At 38.1% G+C, this 9,049-nt stretch overlaps 1 long non-coding RNA gene across 1 annotated transcript; it reads right to left on the reverse strand.

The window, feature by feature from the left end:
* Window positions 1–897: 897 nt before the first annotated feature.
* On the reverse strand, window positions 898–4,413 carry LOC120757554 (uncharacterized). The gene is made up of 3 exons (XR_005702580.1): window positions 4,341–4,413; window positions 4,157–4,241; window positions 898–943 (listed from the first exon to the last, which is right to left on the reverse strand). It is a non-coding gene; the product is annotated as an uncharacterized LOC120757554 (long non-coding RNA).
* Window positions 4,414–9,049: the final 4,636 nt, after the last annotated feature.

Consider the following 9,049-nt stretch of genomic DNA (forward strand, 5'->3'; position numbering starts at 1 on the left):
TTCAGTAAACCAGCAGCACACACTGAAGGGTGAAAAAGGAACCTATCCAAGTCAAACTGCAGGAGACACATAAACTGAAATTAGACCAGCACACCAGAGCTTATTTCCACTATCCTATAATAAGTACACAACAACTTTAATGACCACAAATGGTCAAAATCCCAGTGTCATTTTTATCCGACTGAATGCTGACAGCATTCTGTAAAGCCATCCATTAACACCATGCTTGTGCACTCAGGATTTACTCTGGAGGCAAAGTACTGCCCACCAGAAAAAGGAAACGCAAAGCTGTGGTTTCTTTTGTTGCCTTTCCTAAACAATCATTTATTTTCCACGACCCTGAACCTGAAATAACAAGTTAAACAGATATGCTCTGAGAGGTATTGAACCAGCGCATGCATAATTTTTTGTATCATAGTAGTGACAGTGAACTCAGAGGGGACAAAAAAAAAAAAAAAAAAAAAAGAGAGAGAGAGAGAGAGGAAAAAAAGGAAACTAATAAGTTCATAAATGTTACCAAACTAATTTATCCTTCCCTAGCTTCCACTCATTTATGGCTCAGGGATTTTCTTAAGAGTTGGCATGGTTTTATTTAATAGCATTGAATGGATTGAACTTTTTTGTTTCTGTTTTGAATCCATGTCAACTTTAAGCACCCTTAACGACCTCTGAAATGGAGCTCTATTACTTAAGATGTGAGTATGGAAAAAATGTATTCCTCTGTTTTGAACTGCCCTAGTAGTTTCACTTGATGCTCAGCTCCTACATATGAAGTTACAGTCATCTTCCACTTACCTTTTTCATGTCATTCCTAATCCTGTAGATCTCTATCAAATTCTCTGTCAGCTGATTCTACCCCAGGCTGAAGATTGTCAAATTTCCTTCATCACAAGGAAGCTGCTCCAGAAGCCTGATCACTTTTATCACTCTTCATATATTCACTCTGAAATGGGAGCATGAGTGCAGAATAAACCAGAGCTCTACACAGAGTCATGTTTTCCAATTTGTCTTCTATTTCTGTTGTAATAATTCCTAACTCAGCTTCTGTGTGGTTTTTTCTCACCTGAAGTCAATGGAGTTGGGAATTACTCAACTTCTGTTATTTAACATTGCGCCCAGTTGTCCTCACAGCAAGTACCAACACTGATCATGTCAGCACTGTGTTACCTCCGGTTCTTTTAAAAGACACCACCTGCTCTTTGTGATTTTCAACTGTCCAGCTAAGTTTTTAAGACATTATTTTCAAATAGAACATGACATCAAGCTCTTCTGTTCATCCAAAATGAGTTGTCAACTAGTCCTGCCAGTATTTTCTGTAGGAAATAACACCAGACCTTCACAGAATATCTTGGCAAGAGTGAAGTTTGCTGTTACCTAGAGAAACTGGGGCTAAAACTACTTACTATGGACAAAGAAAAAAATCTTTGGTGACATTGATGTAAGCAAAAATATGTCCAGACAAATACACACAATCTTAAACAATAGCTGATTTAACTTAGCTAAAAAAGATTGAAGGAACCCTGAAACTCAGTGGAAACAGTGACCAGGGCATTCAGAACCGAGAAAAGTGAAATGGAGATTAGTTTCTCTCATCAGCAGGCAAAACCACCAGAAACAATATGAATTTCACAAAAAGCCCCGACATTGACTCAATCAGCAAAGCAGTTCTACCGGCTGAACAGCAGCACTGTCTCTGATTGTCCAGCTCAGAGAAGATTTTACCATTACAGGTAAGATTTCAAATCTTATTCATCCCACCTGGGGAAGAAAATAAGGTTGTACATGTGCTACAGGTAATGCAATATGAATACAAGAGAGTTTGTTCTATGCCCATCCATGTCAAAAATCACTTGTAAAATCTTTATAACTAAAAAGGATTTCCAAGAAGGAAAGAATGGACATCACATTTGGTTTCTCACAATCCAGACAGGATTTTCAAGCACTGGAAGAAAACCCCAAAACTCTAATCTAAATAAACAGATTCAGAAATCAGTAAGTCTAAGAAAAAACATGGTGGCATGGCTCTCTGCAATCCAGATAATGAAAACACAAAAAAGTGCTCCAATAATTGAGTTTTAAAAATCAATTAATATTTTTTTTTCCAATTGATTATAAATTTCCTTTTATTTCCAGCTTTATTTGTAGTCCACAAATGCTTGTCAACAAGAATACATAAAGACCAGCTAGGACTGGGCTGAGAAAAGAGGTGGCAGCTCTTGTTTAGATTCATGAAGGTAATGCTCATATGTTGTATCTGAATCTCATTTGGAAGCCATACACAAGAATTAAGGTAGAGGATGGATATGCCATATATATTTATAGAACATCAAGATATAGACACAAAATACATAACAAAAAGGCTGACATCAGGACAGATGGCTGGTTCCTACATTTTTGCCAGGATATGGCTTCCTCTCTTCAATTACGACTAGATTTATCAAGTTCTGATTATGTATTGACATAAAATTGTTGCATCCAATCACATAATCAAAACTGCTACTAATAAGAAAAATTACATTATAATAACTATAAAATATTGTTGCTACAAATTTTTATGCAATTCTATATGTATCTTCTCAAATTTAAAAGCAATTTAGAAGAACAGGGTGGGAATCTGTACCTCTGTATATGCGTAATCTATGCAATAGACACTCAGGCTGATTTTGAAAAGAGCCAAATTATGATAGATAGAATATACACTGTAAGTGAAATAAAAATGCATTGCAAGTAAAAAAGAATATAAAATTATGGTAAAGACAAAATGCAAACAATATGCACCACATAGTTTCAATAATAGATTGGAAATTACATAACATGAAAAAATACTATAATTCCTTGGTCTGCCACTAATTCCACAATGTTAATATCTTTATCTAGTGATTATATAGAAGCTTACATAACAAATGTTATTTTCTTTTCTTCATGTTATATAAGAATAGAAAATACAGAAGTCCTGAAAATGGACTTCACCCTTCTCTCACAGTTAAATTTTGCATATTCCCAGAAACGTATTTAGGGAATAATAAGGCAGTTTTGAAAAATCTGCAAAGAAACACATAATTGGAGCACATTAAATTACTTTGGCGGAGGGGATACCACAGGAGAGCTCAAAGGTGGACTTTTTCTGAAGCTGAGTCACAAAGATGACTAGAAGGTGCAAGTATATAGTTAACATTTACTCTTTCCATGTGAATTTTGTCTTATATTGTATCAGGAAAGCAAATTATAGCATTTTTAAATTCTATGTTATACTGCCCTTCTGAAAGCATTCTTCGTATTCGATTGCACCATCTGGTTGGCAATTTGCCTATGTGTCCTTCCTGCTTTCTCGGAAACTAAGTGTGGATGTGCTTAGGAAAGAAATGGGAAACATTGCCACTCGGAGTTGCCTGCCTGCACCATTTTAATTCTGCTCTCATTCTTGCCCCTTTTCCTCCATTTCATCACCATATTCCTGATTACTGACCATTCCTGTGGTCATGGACTGGGTTACTTCCAGTAGCAGTGATACCAAATGTTTAAATTTCAAACAGCTTTCTAAAGAACTGCTTCCATGTATTCCCTGCAAGATAAAGGCATTTTAGGCATGATTTATGTGGCTGTATTTAAGGTGCACAGCACCACCATATTTTAATGTGTCTTGGTGTAACTGGACACATGGTTCTTCCCCTCCTCTTTTTCTCCATTTTTGAACAACTTATATTTTGTAACTAGGAATTAATGTTTCATACACTTTCCAGTTTTATTTTATCTATAAGGTCTTGTATCAAAACGCTAGTCATTCAATATAAGGACACCATAATGATAAAGCACCATTAAAAAAAAATTACTTATATCATGAAAGAGTATCACCAAAAGTGTGGCCCTGCTTCCTCTACAGCATTCCCTCTAACCATGAGACAGTTATGCTGGAGGGTTTTGTATAACTAAGGACCTCTTACTAGGACTACATGTAGTCCTAATGCAGCTCACAGTTCATTGCCCTGTCTCTAAAAGACCCTGGAAGAACTCAGGTATTATTCTCCCTTGTCATATAGCTTGCCATATTAGAGGCAATAACATTATCCAAGTATAACTCAGATAAATGAGAGATATCCAGGACTTGCAGCCTTTTGGAGAGTAAACATAATTGGGAGCACAAAAGGTGTGCACATACCTGTTGCCATCTGCGTGTGTCATATATGGGTTATACACGGGCAAATAAACCTTTTCTTCCAGCAAAGGCCAAGAGCTCTAGAAGACTGGTCTCCGAAACCACAGATATTAGAGAACTGATTTGATGAATGTATTAGTGAGGATCCAGATGCAGAGGTTTTACTGAAATATCTGTGTTTTCTTACCCAGAAACTAACTGCACACCTGGAAAGGGTTCTCCAGAGTAGTAAGAAGTTGCTTAAAGGCTTAAGATTAAACCCATAAGCCATCAGAAGTCTCAGATAGAAGACAAGCACTAATACATAATTCAAATCCTTCAGAATCTCAGCCCAATTAGCACCTAATCCTCCAGTTTATGGACCACAGCTGCCAACGTCACTATCAATGGTTCTTTCATGGAGAGCTCGTTACATACCTGAGGGTTTACATCTGGGCATGCCTGGAAGCATTCCTGCTTCTCAGTGCTGATAAGCTCAATGCTCTGGTCAGAACCTTAATCCCCACTGGATTCAAGAGTATTCCTCTGCCTCCCACACTGCCTTCAGTGGATGTTCATCACCTGTCTAATTAGGTCTCTTACAAAATATGAGGTTGGAAGATCATGGGATGGTAGCACACTTTAGAGTTTTGAGCACCTGCAGAAGAAAACTGACATCCCCACTTGAGTGACTAATGAGTCACTCAATGAGCCAACTGCTCATTCTATATAAATTGATCAGCACATCATCCTTCTCCCTGTGCCTCCCCTTTCTTCCCACCTTCACTTCAAGTATTGCAATAGAATTTGCAACCCATGAGTGATACACAGAACCTATTCAGAGCACTGGAAGAATGTGGTGCTCTGTGAGGAGAGCAATTTATGATGCTGACTTTAGTATGAGTAGGAAAATCCCTGAGATTATGCAGATCATCAGAGCAAGCTTTTTCCCCATTCCTCACAAATGTCATCTTTGACCTCAGCATTACACTTTTACATCTCTGCATGTCTCAAATCTCCCTGCTCTCCTGCAGAACAAACTTTGTCATTACTCTCTAAAAACTGCCTCAGCTGCAGTCTCTTCTCTTTTCTGAGCTATTTATGACTTAATTTGGTGCCACAATGTTTGCTGACTACTTCGTTAACTGTCTCCTTGATACCTTGACATAAAATAATCATGCATATTGGAAAATTTTTAATGGGAAGTGCCCCTGGTTTTCCATTAAAGTGCTTTTGGTTATGTCAAAGCAATGCAACTGGCCATAAGCAATACATTGGACATTGTTTTGTTACAGTTGTGCCTGTGAAAGCTCTTAATAATACTGAAGCAATGTCAGTATTTCAACCAGGATGCAAGATCTGTATTTACATATCCAATAGTCCTAAAAAACATTCTGAGCACAAACAAGTTTTCAGCATCAAAAGCAAGTATTTACCACAGCTAAGATATCCATAGTGTCTTAAATAGAATGATTATCCCACATTCCAACTATAGAGTTTTACTTCAGTATGCAATGTGCCAGAGAACTCTAACAGCAAGTAAATTATGACTTTTCAATGGAAAACCAAGTACATTTAAAAATATTATACTGTTCCTAATCCTATGTAACTGAAGTTATCTTATACAGATTATGAAGATTTAAAAACCTCTGAAAAAACAGATATACCAAGCAACCCACTAAAAGGAAGTATATAATGAATTTATTTATTAATTTATACAGTGCCTATCTCAAAGTAGAGTCTAGAATCCTGTGCAAAATAAACAAAAATTAAACCAAACTGGGCTCAGAGGCAAGAGAAATCAATTATGCAAATAAAATGGGGAGGGTGAAAGAAAATTTTTCCAAGAAGATATATACATATCTCCAGACACTGTGCTGTGTTAGTGGACACATCATAATATCAATACTGGAAGTAACAGAAATACAATTTATAGCAAGGATAGAAATATTCAAGAAAAAGAAGAGAGCAATTATGACAGAGTTAATTTACAGTTATTGAAAGCCACAGTACAGAGGCAATTACAGTAGAGGAAATACAAACTGTGTAAATTTTGAATGAAGATTTAGTACATATACTATCACACAATATCTATAGGATTTCAGCTCCAACTATTGATCATATTACATTTCAATCTTTGATTGAAATATTTAAACAATACGAAAACATGGCAACTGCTGCAGGAGAGATTTTGGGTGGTTATTCCCTCAAATATATTAACTCTTATTCTATTACTGTCCTCCTTCCAATATTTTATTTATAACACATCAGGGTTTTTAGTCCTTTTTACAATTTTGATGACTTAGATGAATAATGATGAGGTGGCTGCCTAAACACAGAGCTGCTATGAAGAAATGCCTCTGAGATCAAGGGAGAAAAAGAGAAGGAAGCAGCACATTTTATGTTCAAAAGGCACAAAGACCAAATGACACAATTAAATTGGCTTTGGGCTGTGTACCCTCTCCCGATCACAGAATGGCTCAGGCTGGAAGGGACCACAGTGGGTCATTTGGTCTGACCTTCCTGTTCAAGCAGGGCCAGCCCAGAGCACAAGGCACAAGGCTGTGCCCAGGTGGGGTTTGCGTATCTCCAATGAGGGAGACCGCACAAGGCCTCTGGGCAGTGTGTTCCAGTCACTCTGGAAGTGGAGTTTTTCCGGCTGCTCAGGAGGAAGGGATATCCTGTGTTCTGGTTTCTGCCCACTGTCCCTTGTCCTGCTCCTGGGCCCCGCAGAGCAGGGCCTAGTCCATCCTCTGATGGACACATATCCCCTCTGGGTCTCCTCCAGGTCAAACAAGCCCAGCTCCCTCAGCCCAGAGCTGGACACAGGGCCGAGCAGAGGACATGCCATCGGTGCCCTCCCAAACGCACCCCAGGATCCCCGGGCCCTGTCCCCCAGGACACGCTGCTGCTCAGGGACGCCTGGCTGTCTGCCCTCCTTGACAGAGCTACTTCTCAGCAGCTCAGCTCCCAGCCTGGACAGTGATGAAGTCCCTCCGGAATTCCCTCTTTTGCTCCAGCATGGGCACCTTTTGGCCTGGATACCCAGGGTGGGATCCGTTTGGTGGCAATGAGGCCCTGCCAGGCCCAGGGGGGGCAGCATTGACAGGAACGTGGAGGCCACGTGAGGGGAAGAGCCGCCACCAGCGCCTGCTGCTTTGCACTCTTTTTTCATTACGTTATTTTGCCTCTACCACTGGCAGTGAGCTCTACAACCTTTTTTTTTTTGGACACCCCATCTCCTGGGACACCCCAGCATCAGCTCCGCTGGTGACACAGAGAATTTTACATGTTTATTCACTGAAGACCTTTTTAGTGACTCCCATGCTCTCCAACTCACTTTTTCAGAGTCTCTGTCTAAACAATCCCCTCCATATAAAACTAATGAAAACTTTAGCAACAGGTTCAGATTCTTTTACCAGAGGACAAAATTTCAAAGTGAGATTCAACAACCAAATCCCAGTCAGAGAAGAAAAAGATTTTTTTCTTCTTAATGATTTTGAACTATTTATAAATAGGCAAAGTTTTACTGAAGGTGAGTGGTACAGTAATACTTCTGAAAATATCAATGATTTTAAACCCCTGAGAAACTGTAAATACATTTGAAACATGAAACAAGTATATCTATAAATAGTTGTAAGGATGGACAATAATCAATAATGTGTGGGCCTAACTCAATTAATTCAACTTGTATTGCACATAATAGCAATATACTGAGAAACATCATTCTGGAAAAACCAAGACTGCTTTAAAAAACACAATTTGAAAAAATATTTTCAATGCCTTTGCACTTCATTTAGCATTTTAAAAATTGCTAACTAAATTATGTAGCAGTAAAACAAATTAATCTCTTACAAGTATAATATAAAGAAATGCACCATGTCTATGTTCTTCTTAAAAATTCTTATAAAGGTATATTTCAAATTAGTAGATTAAAACAAAATCTTTGACTGTGTTACATAAAGCCCTCACAATTAACTTCATCTCTCATTTAAATATTTCTATCTATATCTAAATATTTATTTCAAATATTGAGTTTTCTTCCTTAATTGTGTGTTATATTTTCAGGGGAGTGAGCTTCCTCTCATGTGTCTCCAGGCAGATACCCTCATATCCATGAATAAGAGAAGTATACAAACACCTGGTATGAATCTTTTTTCCAGAGAAAGTTTAGCAGAGAATCTCTTTAGCACCTATGCTTAAAAAAACATTTTCCTCTTCATTTTACTAGGAATCTCTTATTGATTTAGATCCTAGCTGAAGCCCCCAATCAGCTTTATCAGAAATAGAGCCCTTCAGACTTCTAATTACAATACAGTTTTCATTTGCCCTTTAAGGAATTACAATGAATCAGGATGCAATTTTCTCTCCTGAGTACTTGCCTCCAGACTATTAGTACTTTCTCAAAGTTGCAGCCAAAAAAGCTCATTTCAAAAATGCAACAAAGATGCTTTGCCAGGCTTAGCAAAATCTGGCAAGTCATTCCTTTATGAAAAATCTGCTTTTGCTTAGCAAAATCTGGCAAGTCATGCCCCCAAACTTGAGGGCAAAGGTATAAGAAACAGAGGCAAGGAGGGGAAGCTGAAATCGTAAAAGAAGGAAAATAATGAAGGATAGAACCTGAGGGACAACTGTCCTCAATAAATCAAATTAGGCAAATCCAAAACTGGAGTAAAAAAAAAAAAAAAAAGAAAACTTATTCTCAAATACTTAATAGCAGCTTACAAAGCTATAGCAGAGAGCCTCAGCATCACTCAGGTTGGAAGGAACCCTGCTGGGCCTACAGTCCAATCTTTTGCTCAAAGGAGGGTTAATCCAGAATTCAGACCAGATTTCTCACAGCTTTGTGCATTTGGATCTTGAAAAGCTTTATAAACTGGAGAATGCACAACTCTGGAGATCCAAAGCTTAGTTACC

The sequence above is a fragment of the Hirundo rustica genome, chromosome 11 (genome assembly GCF_015227805.2).
Source record: "Hirundo rustica isolate bHirRus1 chromosome 11, bHirRus1.pri.v3, whole genome shotgun sequence".
NCBI classification, from domain to species: domain Eukaryota; kingdom Metazoa; phylum Chordata; class Aves; order Passeriformes; family Hirundinidae; genus Hirundo; species Hirundo rustica.